The following is a 17,500-nucleotide window of genomic DNA, read 5'->3' as shown; positions in this document are numbered from 1 at the left end:
GACACTAGCGCCACCTGCCGGCCAGAAGCCACACTTAACACGGTTTTATAGACACTAGCGCCCTCTGCCGGCCAGACGCCAAACTTGACACGAATTTACAGACACTAGCGCCCTCTGCCGGCCAGAAGCCACACTTAACACGGTTTTATAGACACTAGTGCCCTCTACCGGCCAGACGCCAAACTTGACACGAATTTACAGACACTAGCGCCACCTGCCGGCCAGAAGCCACACTTAACACGGTTTTATAGACACTAGCGCCCTCTGCCGGCCAGAAGACAAACTAAACACGGTTTTATAGACACTAGCGCCCTCTGCCGGCCAGGCGCCAAACTTGACACGAATTTACAGACACTAGCGCCACCTGCCGGCCAGAAGCCACACTTAACACGGTTTTATAGACACTAGCGCCCTCTGCCGGCCAGGCGCCAAACTTGACACGAATTTACAGACACTAGCGCCCTCTGCCGGCCAGAAGCCACACTTAACACGGTTTTATAGACACTAGTGCCCTCTACCGGCCAGACGCCAAACTTGCACGAATTCACAGACACTAGCGCCACCTGCCGGCCAGAAGCCACACTTAACACGGTTTTATAGACACTAGCGCCCTCTGCCGGCCAGAAGACAAACTAAACACGGTTTTATAGACACTAGCGCCCTCTGCCGGCCAGGCGCCAAACTTGACACGAATTTACAGACACTAGCGCCACCTGCCGGCCAGAAGCCACACTTAACACGGTTTTATAGACACTAGCGCCCTCTGCCGGCCAGGCGCCAAACTTGACACGAATTTACAGACACTAGCGCCCTCTGCCGGCCAGAAGCCACACTTAACACGGTTTTATAGACACTAGTGCCCTCTACCGGCCAGACGCCAAACTTGACACGAATTTACAGACACTAGCGCCACCTGCCGGCCAGAAGCCACACTTAACACGGTTTTATAGACACTAGCGCCCTCTGCCGGCCAGGCGCCAAACTTGACACGGTTTTTTTTTTTCGATGTTATTACTATTTCATACAACTTTTATATGTTACACCTCGACAAGTTCTTATATCCTACCGGCCAGAAGAAAAACTAAACACGGTTTTATAGACACTAGCGCCACCTGCCGGCAAGAAGACAAACTAAACACGGTTTTATAGACACTAGCGCCCTCTGCCGGCCTGAAGCCACGCTTAACACGGTTTTATACACACTAGCGCCACCTGCCGGCCAGAAGACAAACTAAACACGGTTTTATAGACACTAGCGCCCTCTGCCAGCCAGACGCCAAACTTGACACGAATTTACAGACACTAGCGCCCTCTGCCGGCCAGAAGACAAACTAAACACGGTTTTATAGACACTAGCGCCCTCTGCCGGCCAGACGCCAAACTTGACACGAATTTACAGACACTAGCGCCACCTGCCGGCCAGAAGCCACACTTAACACGGTTTTATAGACACTAGCGCCCTCTGCCGGCCAGAAGACAAACTAAACACGGTTTTATAGACACTAGCGCCCTCTGCCGGCCAGGCGCCAAACTTGACACGAATTTACAGACACTAGCGCCACCTGCCGGCCAGAAGCCACACTTAACACGGTTTTATAGACACTAGCGCCCTCTGCCGGCCAGACGCCAAACTTGACACGAATTTACAGACACTAGCGCCCTCTGCCGGCCAGAAGCCACACTTAACACGGTTTTATAGACACTAGTGCCCTCTACCGGCCAGACGCCAAACTTGACACGAATTTACAGACACTAGCGCCACCTGCCGGCCAGAAGCCACACTTAACACGGTTTTATAGACACTAGCGCCCTCTGCCGGCCAGACGCCAAACTTGACACGGTTTTTTTTTTTCGATGTTATTACTATTTCATACAACTTTTATATGTTACACCTCGACAAGTTCTTATATCCTACCGGCCAGAAGAAAAACTAAACACGGTTTTATAGACACTAGCGCCACCTGCCGGCAAGAAGACAAACTAAACACGGTTTTATAGACACTAGCGCCCTCTGCCGGCCTGAAGCCACGCTTAACACGGTTTTATACACACTAGCGCCACCTGCCGGCCAGAAGACAAACTAAACACGGTTTTATAGACACTAGCGCCCTCTGCCAGCCAGACGCCAAACTTGACACGAATTTACAGACACTAGCGCCCTCTGCCGGCCAGAAGACAAACTAAACACGGTTTTATAGACACTAGCGCCCTCTGCCGGCCAGACGCCAAACTTGACACGAATTTACAGACACTAGCGCCACCTGCCGGCCAGAAGCCACACTTAACACGGTTTTATAGACACTAGCGCCCTCTGCCGGCCAGGCGCCAAACTTGCACGAATTCACAGACACTAGCGCCACCTGCCGGCCAGAAGCCACACTTAACACGGTTTTATAGACACTAGCGCCCTCTGCCGGCCAGAAGACAAACTAAACACGGTTTTATAGACACTAGCGCCACCTGCCGGCCAGAAGCCACACTTAACACGGTTTTATAGACACTAGCGTCCTCTGCCGGCCAGGCGCCAAACTTGACACGGTTTTTTTTTTTCGATGTTATTACTATTTCATACAACTTTTATATGTTACACCTCGACAAGTTCTTATATCCTACCGGCCAGAAGAAAAACTAAACACGGTTTTATAGACACTAGCGCCACCTGCCGGCAAGAAGACAAACTAAACACGGTTTTATAGACACTAGCGCCCTCTGCCGGCCTGAAGCCACGCTTAACACGGTTTTATACACACTAGCGCCACCTGCCGGCCAGAAGACAAACTAAACACGGTTTTATAGACACTAGCGCCCTCTGCCAGCCAGACGCCAAACTTGACACGAATTTACAGACACTAGCGCCCTCTGCCGGCCAGAAGAGAAACTAAACACGGTTTTATAGACACTAGCGCCCTCTGCCGGCCAGACGCCAAACTTGACACGAATTTACAGACACTAGCGCCCTCTGCCGGCCAGAAGACAAACTAAACACGGTTTTATAGACACTAGCGCCCTCTGCCGGCCAGGCGCCAAACTTGCACGAATTCACAGACACTAGCGCCACCTGCCGGCCAGAAGCCACACTTAACACGGTTTTATAGACACTAGCGCCCTCTGCCGGCCAGAAGACAAACTAAACACGGTTTTATAGACACTAGCGCCACCTGCCGGCCAGAAGCCACACTTAACACGGTTTTATAGACACTAGCGCCCTCTGCCGGCCAGGCGCCAAACTTGACACGGTTTTTTTTTTTCGATGTTATTACTATTTCATACAACTTTTATATGTTACACCTCGACAAGTTCTTATATCCTACCGGCCAGAAGAAAAACTAAACACGGTTTTATAGACACTAGCGCCACCTGCCGGCAAGAAGACAAACTAAACACGGTTTTATAGACACTAGCGCCCTCTGCCGGCCTGAAGCCACGCTTAACACGGTTTTATACACACTAGCGCCACCTGCCGGCCAGAAGACAAACTAAACACGGTTTTATAGACACTAGCGCCCTCTGCCAGCCAGACGCCAAACTTGACACGAATTTACAGACACTAGCGCCCTCTGCCGGCCAGAAGACAAACTAAACACGGTTTTATAGACACTAGCGCCCTCTGCCGGCCAGACTCCAAACTTGACACGAATTTACAGACACTAGCGCCACCTGCCGGCCAGAAGCCACACTTAACACGGTTTTATAGACACTAGCGCCCTCTGCCGGCCAGAAGACAAACTAAACACGGTTTTATAGACACTAGCGCCCTCTGCCGGCCAGGCGCCAAACTTGACACGAATTTACAGACACTAGCGCCACCTGCCGGCCAGAAGCCACACTTAACACGGTTTTATAGACACTAGCGCCCTCTGCCGGCCAGGCGCCAAACTTGACACGAATTTACAGACACTAGCGCCCTCTGCCGGCCAGAAGCCACACTTAACACGGTTTTATAGACACTAGTGCCCTCTACCGGCCAGACGCCAAACTTGACACGAATTTACAGACACTAGCGCCACCTGCCGGCCAGAAGCCACACTTAACACGGTTTTATAGACACTAGCGCCCTCTGCCGGCCAGGCGCCAAACTTGACACGGTTTTTTTTTTTCGATGTTATTACTATTTCATACAACTTTTATATGTTACACCTCGACAAGTTCTTATATCCTACCGGCCAGAAGAAAAACTAAACACGGTTTTATAGACACTAGCGCCACCTGCCGGCAAGAAGACAAACTAAACACGGTTTTATAGACACTAGCGCCCTCTGCCGGCCTGAAGCCACGCTTAACACGGTTTTATACACACTAGCGCCACCTGCCGGCCAGAAGACAAACTAAACACGGTTTTATAGACACTAGCGCCCTCTGCCAGCCAGACGCCAAACTTGACACGAATTTACAGACACTAGCGCCCTCTGCCGGCCAGAAGACAAACTAAACACGGTTTTATAGACACTAGCGCCCTCTGCCGGCCAGACGCCAAACTTGACACGAATTTACAGACACTAGCGCCACCTGCCGGCCAGAAGCCACACTTAACACGGTTTTATAGACACTAGCGCCCTCTGCCGGCCAGGCGCCAAACTTGCACGAATTCACAGACACTAGCGCCACCTGCCGGCCAGAAGCCACACTTAACACGGTTTTATAGACACTAGCGCCCTCTGCCGGCCAGACGCCAAACTTGACACGAATTTACAGACACTAGCGCCCTCTGCCGGCCAGAAGCCACACTTAACACGGTTTTATAGACACTAGTGCCCTCTGCCGGCCAGACGCCAAACTTGACACGAATTTACAGACACTAGCGCCACCTGCCGGCCAGAAGCCACACTTAACACGGTTTTATAGACACTAGCGCCCTCTGCCGGCCAGGCGCCAAACTTGACACGGTTTTTTTTTTTCGATGTTATTACTATTTCATACAACTTTTATATGTTACACCTCGACAAGTTCTTATATCCTACCGGCCAGAAGAAAAACTAAACACGGTTTTATAGACACTAGCGCCACCTGCCGGCAAGAAGACAAACTAAACACGGTTTTATAGACACTAGCGCCCTCTGCCGGCCTGAAGCCACGCTTAACACGGTTTTATACACACTAGCGCCACCTGCCGGCCAGAAGACAAACTAAACACGGTTTTATAGACACTAGCGCCCTCTGCCAGCCAGACGCCAAACTTGACACGAATTTACAGACACTAGCGCCCTCTGCCGGCCAGAAGACAAACTAAACACGGTTTTATAGACACTAGCGCCCTCTGCCGGCCAGACTCCAAACTTGACACGAATTTACAGACACTAGCGCCACCTGCCGGCCAGAAGCCACACTTAACACGGTTTTATAGACACTAGCGCCCTCTGCCGGCCAGGCGCCAAACTTGCACGAATTCACAGACACTAGCGCCACCTGCCGGCCAGAAGCCACACTTAACACGGTTTTATAGACACTAGCGCCCTCTGCCGGCCAGAAGACAAACTAAACACGGTTTTATAGACACTAGCGCCACCTGCCGGCCAGAAGCCACACTTAACACGGTTTCATAGACACTAGCGCCCTCTGCCGGCCAGGCGCCAAACTTGACACGAATTTACAGACACTAGCGCCCTCTGCCGGCCAGAAGCCACACTTAACACGGTTTTATAGACACTAGTGCCCTCTACCGGCCAGACGCCAAACTTGACACGAATTTACAGACACTAGCGCCACCTGCCGGCCAGAAGCCACACTTAACACGGTTTTATAGACACTAGCGCCCTCTGCCGGCCAGGCGCCAAACTTGACACGGTTTTTTTTTTTCGATGTTATTACTATTTCATACAACTTTTATATGTTACACCTCGACAAGTTCTTATATCCTACCGGCCAGAAGAAAAACTAAACACGGTTTTATAGACACTAGCGCCACCTGCCGGCAAGAAGACAAACTAAACACGGTTTTATAGACACTAGCGCCCTCTGCCGGCCTGAAGCCACGCTTAACACGGTTTTATACACACTAGCGCCACCTGCCGGCCAGAAGACAAACTAAACACGGTTTTATAGACACTAGCGCCCTCTGCCAGCCAGACGCCAAACTTGACACGAATTTACAGACACTAGCGCCCTCTGCCGGCCAGAAGACAAACTAAACACGGTTTTATAGACACTAGCGCCCTCTGCCGGCCAGACGCCAAACTTGACACGAATTTACAGACACTAGCGCCACCTGCCGGCCAGAAGCCACACTTAACACGGTTTTATAGACACTAGCGCCCTCTGCCGGCCAGGCGCCAAACTTGCACGAATTCACAGACACTAGCGCCACCTGCCGGCCAGAAGCCACACTTAACACGGTTTTATAGACACTAGCGCCCTCTGCCGGCCAGAAGACAAACTAAACACGGTTTTATAGACACTAGCGCCACCTGCCGGCCAGAAGCCACACTTAACACGGTTTTATAGACACTAGCGCCCTCTGCCGGCCAGGCGCCAAACTTGACACGGTTTTTTTTTTCGATGTTATTACTATTTCATACAACTTTTATATGTTACACCTCGACAAGTTCTTATATCCTACCGGCCAGAAGAAAAACTAAACACGGTTTTATAGACACTAGCGCCACCTGCCGGCAAGAAGACAAACTAAACACGGTTTTATAGACACTAGCGCCCTCTGCCGGCCTGAAGCCACGCTTAACACGGTTTTATACACACTAGCGCCACCTGCCGGCCAGAAGACAAACTAAACACGGTTTTATAGACACTAGCGCCCTCTGCCAGCCAGACGCCAAACTTGACACGAATTTACAGACACTAGCGCCCTCTGCCGGCCAGAAGACAAACTAAACACGGTTTTATAGACACTAGCGCCCTCTGCCGGCCAGGCGCCAAACTTGCACGAATTCACAGACACTAGCGCCACCTGCCGGCCAGGCGCCAAACTTGCACGAATTCACAGACACTAGCGCCACCTGCCGGCCAGGCGCCAAACTTGCACGAATTCACAGACACTAGCGCCACCTGCCGGCCAGAAGCCACACTTAACACGGTTTTATAGACACTAGCGCCCTCTGCCGGCCAGGCGCCAAACTTGCACGAATTCACAGACACTAGCGCCACCTGCCGGCCAGAAGCCACACTTAACACGGTTTTATAGACACTAGCGCCCTCTGCCGGCCAGAAGACAAACTAAACACGGTTTTATAGACACTAGCGCCCTCTGCCGGCCAGGCGCCAAACTTGACACGAATTTACAGACACTAGCGCCACCTGCCGGCCAGAAGCCACACTTAACACGGTTTTATAGACACTAGCGCCCTCTGCCGGCCAGACGCCAAACTTGACACGAATTTACAGACACTAGCGCCCTCTGCCGGCCAGAAGCCACACTTAACACGGTTTTATAGACACTAGTGCCCTCTACCGGCCAGACGCCAAACTTGACACGAATTTACAGACACTAGCGCCACCTGCCGGCCAGAAGCCACACTTAACACGGTTTTATAGACACTAGCGCCCTCTGCCGGCCAGACGCCAAACTTGACACGGTTTTTTTTTTTCGATGTTATTACTATTTCATACAACTTTTATATGTTACACCTCGACAAGTTCTTATATCCTACCGGCCAGAAGAAAAACTAAACACGGTTTTATAGACACTAGCGCCACCTGCCGGCAAGAAGACAAACTAAACACGGTTTTATAGACACTAGCGCCCTCTGCCGGCCTGAAGCCACGCTTAACACGGTTTTATACACACTAGCGCCACCTGCCGGCCAGAAGACAAACTAAACACGGTTTTATAGACACTAGCGCCCTCTGCCAGCCAGACGCCAAACTTGACACGAATTTACAGACACTAGCGCCCTCTGCCGGCCAGAAGACAAACTAAACACGGTTTTATAGACACTAGCGCCCTCTGCCGGCCAGACGCCAAACTTGACACGAATTTACAGACACTAGCGCCACCTGCCGGCCAGAAGCCACACTTAACACGGTTTTATAGACACTAGCGCCCTCTGCCGGCCAGGCGCCAAACTTGCACGAATTCACAGACACTAGCGCCACCTGCCGGCCAGAAGCCACACTTAACACGGTTTTATAGACACTAGCGCCCTCTGCCGGCCAGAAGACAAACTAAACACGGTTTTATAGACACTAGCGCCACCTGCCGGCCAGAAGCCACACTTAACACGGTTTTATAGACACTAGCGCCCTCTGCCGGCCAGGCGCCAAACTTGACACGGTTTTTTTTTTTCGATGTTATTACTATTTCATACAACTTTTATATGTTACACCTCGACAAGTTCTTATATCCTACCGGCCAGAAGAAAAACTAAACACGGTTTTATAGACACTAGCGCCACCTGCCGGCAAGAAGACAAACTAAACACGGTTTTATAGACACTAGCGCCCTCTGCCGGCCTGAAGCCACGCTTAACACGGTTTTATACACACTAGCGCCACCTGCCGGCCAGAAGACAAACTAAACACGGTTTTATAGACACTAGCGCCCTCTGCCAGCCAGACGCCAAACTTGACACGAATTTACAGACACTAGCGCCCTCTGCCGGCCAGAAGACAAACTAAACACGGTTTTATAGACACTAGCGCCCTCTGCCGGCCAGACGCCAAACTTGACACGAATTTACAGACACTAGCGCCACCTGCCGGCCAGAAGCCACACTTAACACGGTTTTATAGACACTAGCGCCCTCTGCCGGCCAGGCGCCAAACTTGCACGAATTCACAGACACTAGCGCCACCTGCCGGCCAGAAGCCACACTTAACACGGTTTTATAGACACTAGCGCCCTCTGCCGGCCAGAAGACAAACTAAACACGGTTTTATAGACACTAGCGCCCTCTGCCGGCCAGGCGCCAAACTTGACACGAATTTACAGACACTAGCGCCACCTGCCGGCCAGAAGCCACACTTAACACGGTTTTATAGACACTAGCGCCCTCTGCCGGCCAGACGCCAAACTTGACACGAATTTACAGACACTAGCGCCCTCTACCGGCCAGAAGCCACACTTAACACGGTTTTATAGACACTAGTGCCCTCTACCGGCCAGACGCCAAACTTGACACGAATTTACAGACACTAGCGCCCTCTGCCAGCCAGACGCCAAACTTGACACGAATTTACAGACACTTGCGCCCTCTGCCGGCCAGAAGACAAACTAAACACGGTTTTATAGACACTAGCGCCCTCTGCCGGCCAGACGCCAAACTTGACACGAATTTACAGACACTAGCGCCACCTGCCGGCCAGAAGCCACACTTAACACGGTTTTATAGACACTAGCGCCCTCTGCCGGCCAGGCGCCAAACTTGCACGAATTCACAGACACTAGCGCCACCTGCCGGCCAGAAGCCACACTTAACACGGTTTTATAGACACTAGCGCCCTCTGCCGGCCAGAAGACAAACTAAACACGGTTTTATAGACACTAGCGCCCTCTGCCAGCCAGACGCCAAACTTGACACGAATTTACAGACACTAGCGCCCTCTGCCGGCCAGAAGACAAACTAAACACGGTTTTATAGACACTAGCGCCCTCTGCCAGCCAGACGCCAAACTTGACACGAATTTACAGACACTAGCGCCCTCTGCCGGCCAGAAGACAAACTAAACACGGTTTTATAGACACTAGCGCCCTCTGCCGGCCAGGCGCCAAACTTGACACGAATTTACAGACACTAGCGCCCTCTACCGGCCAGAAGCCACACTTAACACGGTTTTATAGACACTAGTGCCCTCTACCGGCCAGACGCCAAACTTGACACGAATTTACAGACACTAGCGCCCTCTGCCAGCCAGACGCCAAACTTGACACGAATTTACAGACACTTGCGCCCTCTGCCGGCCAGAAGACAAACTAAACACGGTTTTATAGACACTAGCGCCCTCTGCCGGCCAGACGCCAAACTTGACACGAATTTACAGACACTAGCGCCACCTGCCGGCCAGAAGCCACACTTAACACGGTTTTATAGACACTAGCGCCCTCTGCCGGCCAGGCGCCAAACTTGCACGAATTCACAGACACTAGCGCCACCTGCCGGCCAGAAGCCACACTTAACACGGTTTTATAGACACTAGCGCCCTCTGCCGGCCAGAAGACAAACTAAACACGGTTTTATAGACACTAGCGCCCTCTGCCAGCCAGACGCCAAACTTGACACGAATTTACAGACACTAGCGCCCTCTGCCGGCCAGAAGACAAACTAAACACGGTTTTATAGACACTAGCGCCCTCTGCCAGCCAGACGCCAAACTTGACACGAATTTACAGACACTAGCGCCACCTGCCGGCCAGAAGCCACACTTAACACGGTTTTATAGACACTAGCGCCCTCTGCCGGCCAGACGCCAAACTTGACACGAATTTACAGACACTAGCGCCCTCTGCCGGCCTGAAGCCACGCTTAACACTTTTATATAATATACCTCGAACGGCTCCTACATACAAAACATCTCCATTCAATTTTCGCAATTCATCTTTTTCGACAAGTTCTTATATCGAGCGGAATATAATTTCATACTACTTGTTTTTCATTATTATCACTAATTTAATACAACTTTTATATAATACATCTCGGACGTTCATACATCGAGCGGCGATCTAATTTCATAATACTTTTTTCCGTTATTGTTAATATTTTCATAGCACTTTTATATTATATACCTCGAACGGCTCCTACATAAAAAACAACTCCATTCAACTTTCACAATTCATCTTTTTCGACAAGTTCATATATTTAGGGAAAATCTCATTTCATAATACTTGTTTTTCATAATTATTACTATTTTCATACAACTTTTATATAATACATCTCGTACGTTCGTTCATCGAGCGGCGATCTAATTTCATAATACATTTTTTCCGTTATTGTCAATATTTTCCATAACACTTTTATATAATATACCTCGAACGGTTCCTACATACAAAACATCTCCATTCAACTTTCACAATTCATCTTTTTCGACAAGTTCATATATTTAGGGAAAATCTCATTTCATAATACTTGTTTTTCATAATTATTACTATTTTCATACAACTTTTATATAATACATCTCGTACGTTCGTTCATCGAGCGGCGATCTAATTTCATAATACATTTTTTCCGTTATTGTTAATATTTTCCATAACACTTTTATATAATATACCTCGAACGGTTCCTACATACAAAACATCTCCATTCAACTTTCACAATTCATCTTTTTCGACAAGTTCATATATTTAGGGAAAATCTCATTTCATAATACTTGTTTTTCATAATTATTACTTTTTTCATACAACTTTTATATAATACATCTCGTACGTTCGTTCATCGAGCGGCGATCTAATTTCATAATACATTTTTTCCGTTATTGTCAATATTTTCAATAACACTTTTATATAATATACCTCGAACGGCTCCTACACACAAAACGTCTCCATTCAACTTTCACAATTCATCTTTTTCGACAAGTTCATATATTTAGGGAAAATCTCATTTCATAATACTTGTTTTTCATTATTATCACTATTTTCATACAACTTTTATATAATACATCTCGTACGTTCGTACATCGAGCGGCAATCTAATTTCATAATACTTTTTTTCCGTTATTGTTAATATTTTCCATAACACTTTTACGTCTCGGACGGTATGAAGTTTCATAATACTTCTTTTTAATATTCATAATACATCTTTTATATATTTTCACTATACATCTTTATTAATGTTAATGTAGAAAGCGTACCGTTGTACAGCGCACATATATGTGTGGTGTATCGAAGTTGACGTCTCGTTAAATTTTAATGAACTCGTTATAATTTACGTAAAGACGTTGTATCGGTCATTCCACATTATAGTGGATTATATAGTTTTCTGAAAGGGTCCCCGTTCTCCTCCAATATATTATCGTATATTGCTAGCGGTTCCCTTTTTAGATATTATATCAATTTATCCACAAATTAAATATATATTGCGAGATCGCGAATTTAGCTAGCGTTTTACCGCGAGCGATTCATATGCGATCGTCTATAAAAATATATATAATAATATAACATTTATATTATTACACAACATTGCGATAACTCTCATTATTCCGAGCGAGAATAAAAATTTCGTTCATTATTATCTAATTGTAAACCATGTCGCTTACAATCTAGCGAAGGGTAGAGATAATGTCGAAATTCTATTCCGGTCGACGTAATTATATCTTATTTAAAATATCATTTCGATTAAATTTTAGATAAATTTATAGTCGATTCGGTGAAAATTTTATGAAATATAAGAAAAATATATTATAATATATAAAGCGTGGCGCCGAAAATTATATATTTTCAATAATAAGCGCAGCAAACACCACGCAAACGAAAAAGTAAATAACAATGTGTTTATTATATACGAGAATATAGATGAATATAAAATATTATGTGTATAAATATAAAATATATGTAATATGAAAAAACGTCATCATAATTCTCATCCTCACATTATGTGGTGGATATTGTTATTAAAACTTTTTCGATAATAGTTTTATTATATATAAAATACACAAATAGTAGTTCCCTGGTTGATCCTGCCAGTAGTCATATGCTTGTCTCAAAGATTAAGCCATGCATGTCTCAGTACAAGCCAAATTAAGGTGAAACCGCGAAAGGCTCATTAAATCAGTTATGGTTCCTTAGATCGTACCCACATTTACTTGGATAACTGTGGTAATTCTAGAGCTAATACATGCAAACAGAGTTCCGACCGGAGACGGAAGGAGCGCTTTTATTAGATCAAAACCAATCGGTGGCGGGCTTGCTCGTCATCGTACAATTTGGTGACTCTGAATAACTTTTCGCTGATCGCACGGTCTCGCACCGGCGACGCATCTTTCAAATGTCTGCCTTATCAACTGTCGATGGTAGGTTCTGCGCCTACCATGGTTGTAACGGGTAACGGGGAATCAGGGTTCGATTCCGGAGAGGGAGCCTGAGAAACGGCTACCACATCCAAGGAAGGCAGCAGGCGCGCAAATTACCCACTCCCGGCACGGGGAGGTAGTGACGAAAAATAACGATACGGGACTCATCCGAGGCCCCGTAATCGGAATGAGTACACTCTAAACCCTTTAACGAGGATCAATTGGAGGGCAAGTCTGGTGCCAGCAGCCGCGGTAATTCCAGCTCCAATAGCGTATATTAAAGTTGTTGCGGTTAAAAAGCTCGTAGTCGAATCTGTGTCCCACGCCGCTGGTTCATCGTACGCGGTGTCAACTGGCGTGTCGTGGGACGTCCTGCCGGTGGGCTTAGCTCGCAAGGGCGGCCCAACTCAATCCCGCCGCGGTGCTCTTGACTGAGTGTCGAGGTGGGCCGGCACGTTTACTTTGAACAAATTAGAGTGCTTAAAGCAGGCCAAAATTTTGCCTGAATACTGTGTGCATGGAATAATGGAATAGGACCTCGGTTCTATTTTGTTGGTTTTCGGAACCCCGAGGTAATGATTAATAGGAACGGATGGGGGCATTCGTATTGCGACGTTAGAGGTGAAATTCTTGGATCGTCGCAAGACGGACAGAAGCGAAAGCATTTGCCAAAAACGCTTTCATTGATCAAGAACGAAAGTTAGAGGTTCGAAGGCGATCAGATACCGCCCTAGTTCTAACCATAAACGATGCCAGCTAGCGATCCGCCGACGTTCCTCCGATGACTCGGCGGGCAGCTTCCGGGAAACCAAAGCTTTTGGGTTCCGGGGGAAGTATGGTTGCAAAGCTGAAACTTAAAGGAATTGACGGAAGGGCACCACCAGGAGTGGAGCCTGCGGCTTAATTTGACTCAACACGGGAAACCTCACCAGGCCCGGACACCGGAAGGATTGACAGATTGAGAGCTCTTTCTTGATTCGGTGGGTGGTGGTGCATGGCCGTTCTTAGTTGGTGGAGCGATTTGTCTGGTTAATTCCGATAACGAACGAGACTCTAGCCTGCTAACTAGGCGTATTTCGACATCCCAAAGGCCCGTCGGTATTGAGTTTCGGCTCTTGCCGTTCGCGGTTTTTACTGTCGGCGTACAAATAATTCTTCTTAGAGGGACAGGCGGCTTCTAGCCGCACGAGATTGAGCAATAACAGGTCTGTGATGCCCTTAGATGTTCTGGGCCGCACGCGCGCTACACTGAAGGAATCAGCGTGTCCTCCCTGGCCGAGCGGCCCGGGTAACCCGCTGAACCTCCTTCGTGCTAGGGATTGGGGCTTGCAATTGTTCCCCATGAACGAGGAATTCCCAGTAAGCGCGAGTCATAAGCTCGCGTTGATTACGTCCCTGCCCTTTGTACACACCGCCCGTCGCTACTACCGATTGAATGATTTAGTGAGGTCTTCGGACTGAGCGCGGTGGCGTTTCGGCGTCGCCGATGCTTCGGAAAGATGACCAAACTTGATCATTTAGAGGAAGTAAAAGTCGTAACAAGGTTTCCGTAGGTGAACCTGCGGAAGGATCATTACAGAGTATTTGTTCGTTTTTAAACAAAAAATAAAAAAACGAAATCAAGTCTGTATTATTATATTATATATAATTGTGAAAGAAATTTTTCTTTTCTACAAAATAATCGAACTCTTCAAAAGAAAATTTATATATGATATAAATATATGATGTATATATATTGAAATTTTTTTTTTTTTTTTTTATAAAATTCGAACAAGTTTCGAATAATATTTAAAAAAAAAAAAGATAAATATATTTCATACGTCTATAAAATATATATCTACATATATAAATTTACAGTAAAAATAACGAAAAATTTTTATCATAGATTAGTAGAAGGAGTCGACGACGACGACGACGACGAACGACGATGACGACACAATAGTAGTAACAATATATTTTTATTATTATATATATATATATATTAACGATTGACAGAACGATCATTAACAAAATTTCTTGTTAACTAAAAACGTTCTAATATAAAGAATCGTTATTATAATAAACGAAAAATATATAGATTATTGAAACGTCGTCTGTTGTTGTTGTTGTTGTTGTTGTTGTCGTCGTGTGTGTCTGTCTTCTGTATTTTTATGGAGAAATTTTATTTCGTTTTTTTATTATTACATAAGTTTTTTATCGATCGAAGGTAATACAAAAAAATTTCGACAATATTATATGTGATGATGATTATGTGAGATGATAAGACATTTTCTTCATCCGGGTACCTAAACGAAACTTTTAAGCACGTGTCGATTCTTTCGATATGTATAAAAATTCGTTTTAGAAATAATATTTCACGTATTATTTCGAAGGTGTTCGAAGATTTACGCCCGACCGTGTCGAAATTTGTATAAAACTTTCAAGATTAAAAAACTTGTAATAATTAAGAGGAATATATCGTGCGAGATATCTGTCTATGCGCGCCTCGTTTGTAATAAAACATGTGCAGCGGTTAAAATTTATCGGATATTTTTAAGTACGATATTATAATTTCTCTAAAATTTATATATAATTACCATTTAATAAATAATATATATATATATATATATATATATATATATATAATATGTCGTTAGATAATTCTATACGCGTATAAAATATTATAATATTATTATTAATTTAATAATCAAATATTAAAAATACGACGAATAGAATATGAGAAAACGACATAATAAAATGATTACCCTGAACGGTGAATCACTTGGCTCGTGGGTCGATGAAGAACGCAGCTAATTGCGCGTCAACTTGTGAACTGCAGGACACATGAACATCGACATTTCGAACGCACATTGCGGTCCTCGGATACTCGTTCCCGGACCACTCCTGACTGAGGGTCGTATCAATTTAAAAGACTGCTTAGAATTTAAAATTTTTCAATTTATTATAGAAAAATAAATGACTAAGCGTGTTGGATGTGTGAGACACAATAACGCACACTAAAAGAAAACACACGCACATACTATAAACTTGTGCGTATTTTTTTTTTGTGCGGCATCCTAAAATGCGAAAAGCAGCGTAAATTTTTTATAGAAAAAATTTGCGCAATTTTTGAACACAACGACGCTATTACTACCATAAATTGATCGTGTGTATTTTTATATGAAATACATAAAATTTGTTTGGTAGAGTTATATTTACGTATATATAGTCGATAAATAAGTGTATATATTATATATATTTAAAATGATAACGCGGTCGTCGTGTCCGAGAGAAATAATAAAGTTTCGAAGACTGGACGTCTGACCAGTGTTTTTTTTTATATCATTTATACTGTATCGACAAAATATATGAATTTATATATATATATATATATATATATATATATATATATAGTATAACTTGCTCTGCCGCCTCTATAAATAAAAACAAATAATGTTATATTTCGTATAATGTGATTAAACACACGTTTTTTTTTTTTGTGATATTTTAGCGAATTGTATTTAAATATTATAGATATATTATAATATATCGACCTCAGAGCAGGTGAGATTACCCGCTGAATTTAAGCATATTACTAAGCGGAGGAAAAGAAACTAACTAGGATTCCCTTAGTAGCTGCGAGCGAACAGGGAAAAGCCCAGCACCGAATCCCGTGTGGTCGATATCGGCCACCGGGAAATGTGGTGTTAGGGAGGATCCGTTTATCACGAGATCGTGCGGCGCGTCCAAGTCCTTCTTGAACGGGGCCACAGCCCATAGAGGGTGCCAGGCCCGTAGCGACCGTTGCCGATTGCGTGAGGATCTCTCCTGAGAGTCGGGTTGCTTGAGAGTGCAGCCCTAAGTGGGTGGTAAACTCCATCTAAGGCTAAATATGACCACGAGACCGATAGCGAACAAGTACCGTGAGGGAAAGTTGAAAAGCACTTTGAAGAGAGAGTTCAAGAGTACGTGAAACCGTTCAGGGGTAAACCTGAGAAACCCGAAAGGTCGAAAGAGGAAATTCATTCGCGTTTCGATAATTGAAGTTGAACGTTTGTATGACGGATATTGTTGTTGTTTCGGCAACACAATAAATCGCGTTTTACGTTTTTCTAATCGATATCGAACGCGTGCACTTTTCCTCTAGTAGGACGTCGTGATCCGTTGGGTGTCTGTTTAAGACTCGAGGTGGAGACCACTTGATTTTTTCATGCGGACCCTCGATATTCCGACAGACTCGCTCGACGGTACAAATATGGCGCGGGGCCGCTAAATTATAATTAGCGTTCGGCCCGTAGCAAGAGCGTTTCGTGTTTGACGGTAATCGGACATAATGCCGATTCTGTCCCGGAACGACTGTTGGTTACGGTGTTCTCGAACAGACCTCGTTTCGAAACGCCGATCAACGACGCTATCGATTTGGGTAATTTCAGGACCCGTCTTGAAACACGGACCAAGGAGTCTAGCATGTGCGCGAGTCATTGGGAAATAACTAAACCTAAAGGCGTAATGAAAGTAAAGGTTTACCTCGCGTAGACCAAGGGAGGATAAGCGATTTGCTTTTTTAATAAATTGGATCGCTTCGCACTCCCGGGGCGTCTCGTTCTCATTACGAGAAGAGGCGCACCAAGAG

At 45.9% G+C, this 17,500-nt stretch overlaps 3 non-coding genes across 3 annotated transcripts in view; all 3 read left to right on the top strand.

The window, feature by feature from the left end:
* Window positions 1-12,542: 12,542 nt before the first annotated feature.
* LOC130452311 (small subunit ribosomal RNA) lies at window positions 12,543-14,464 on the top strand. Its single transcript, XR_008910938.1, has one exon. It is a non-coding gene; the product is annotated as a small subunit ribosomal RNA (ribosomal RNA).
* A 1,165-nt stretch (window positions 14,465-15,629) lies between these two features.
* Window positions 15,630-15,785, top strand: LOC130452319 (5.8S ribosomal RNA). Its single transcript, XR_008910944.1, has one exon. It is a non-coding gene; the product is annotated as a 5.8S ribosomal RNA (ribosomal RNA).
* A 632-nt stretch (window positions 15,786-16,417) lies between these two features.
* LOC130452317 (large subunit ribosomal RNA) overlaps window positions 16,418-17,500 on the top strand; it is a 4,099-nt gene continuing 3,016 nt past the window's right edge. Inside the window, exon 1 of the ribosomal RNA XR_008910942.1 lies at window positions 16,418-17,500. This exon is cut by the window's right edge and continues 3,016 nt beyond it. This is a non-coding gene — a ribosomal RNA (large subunit ribosomal RNA).

Source organism: Diorhabda sublineata, unplaced genomic scaffold, assembly GCF_026230105.1.
Source record: "Diorhabda sublineata isolate icDioSubl1.1 unplaced genomic scaffold, icDioSubl1.1 Dsub_71, whole genome shotgun sequence".
NCBI classification, from domain to species: domain Eukaryota; kingdom Metazoa; phylum Arthropoda; class Insecta; order Coleoptera; family Chrysomelidae; genus Diorhabda; species Diorhabda sublineata.
The sequence above is the reverse complement of the archived record's forward strand: the minus strand, read 5'-3'. Positions and strand labels throughout refer to the sequence as shown.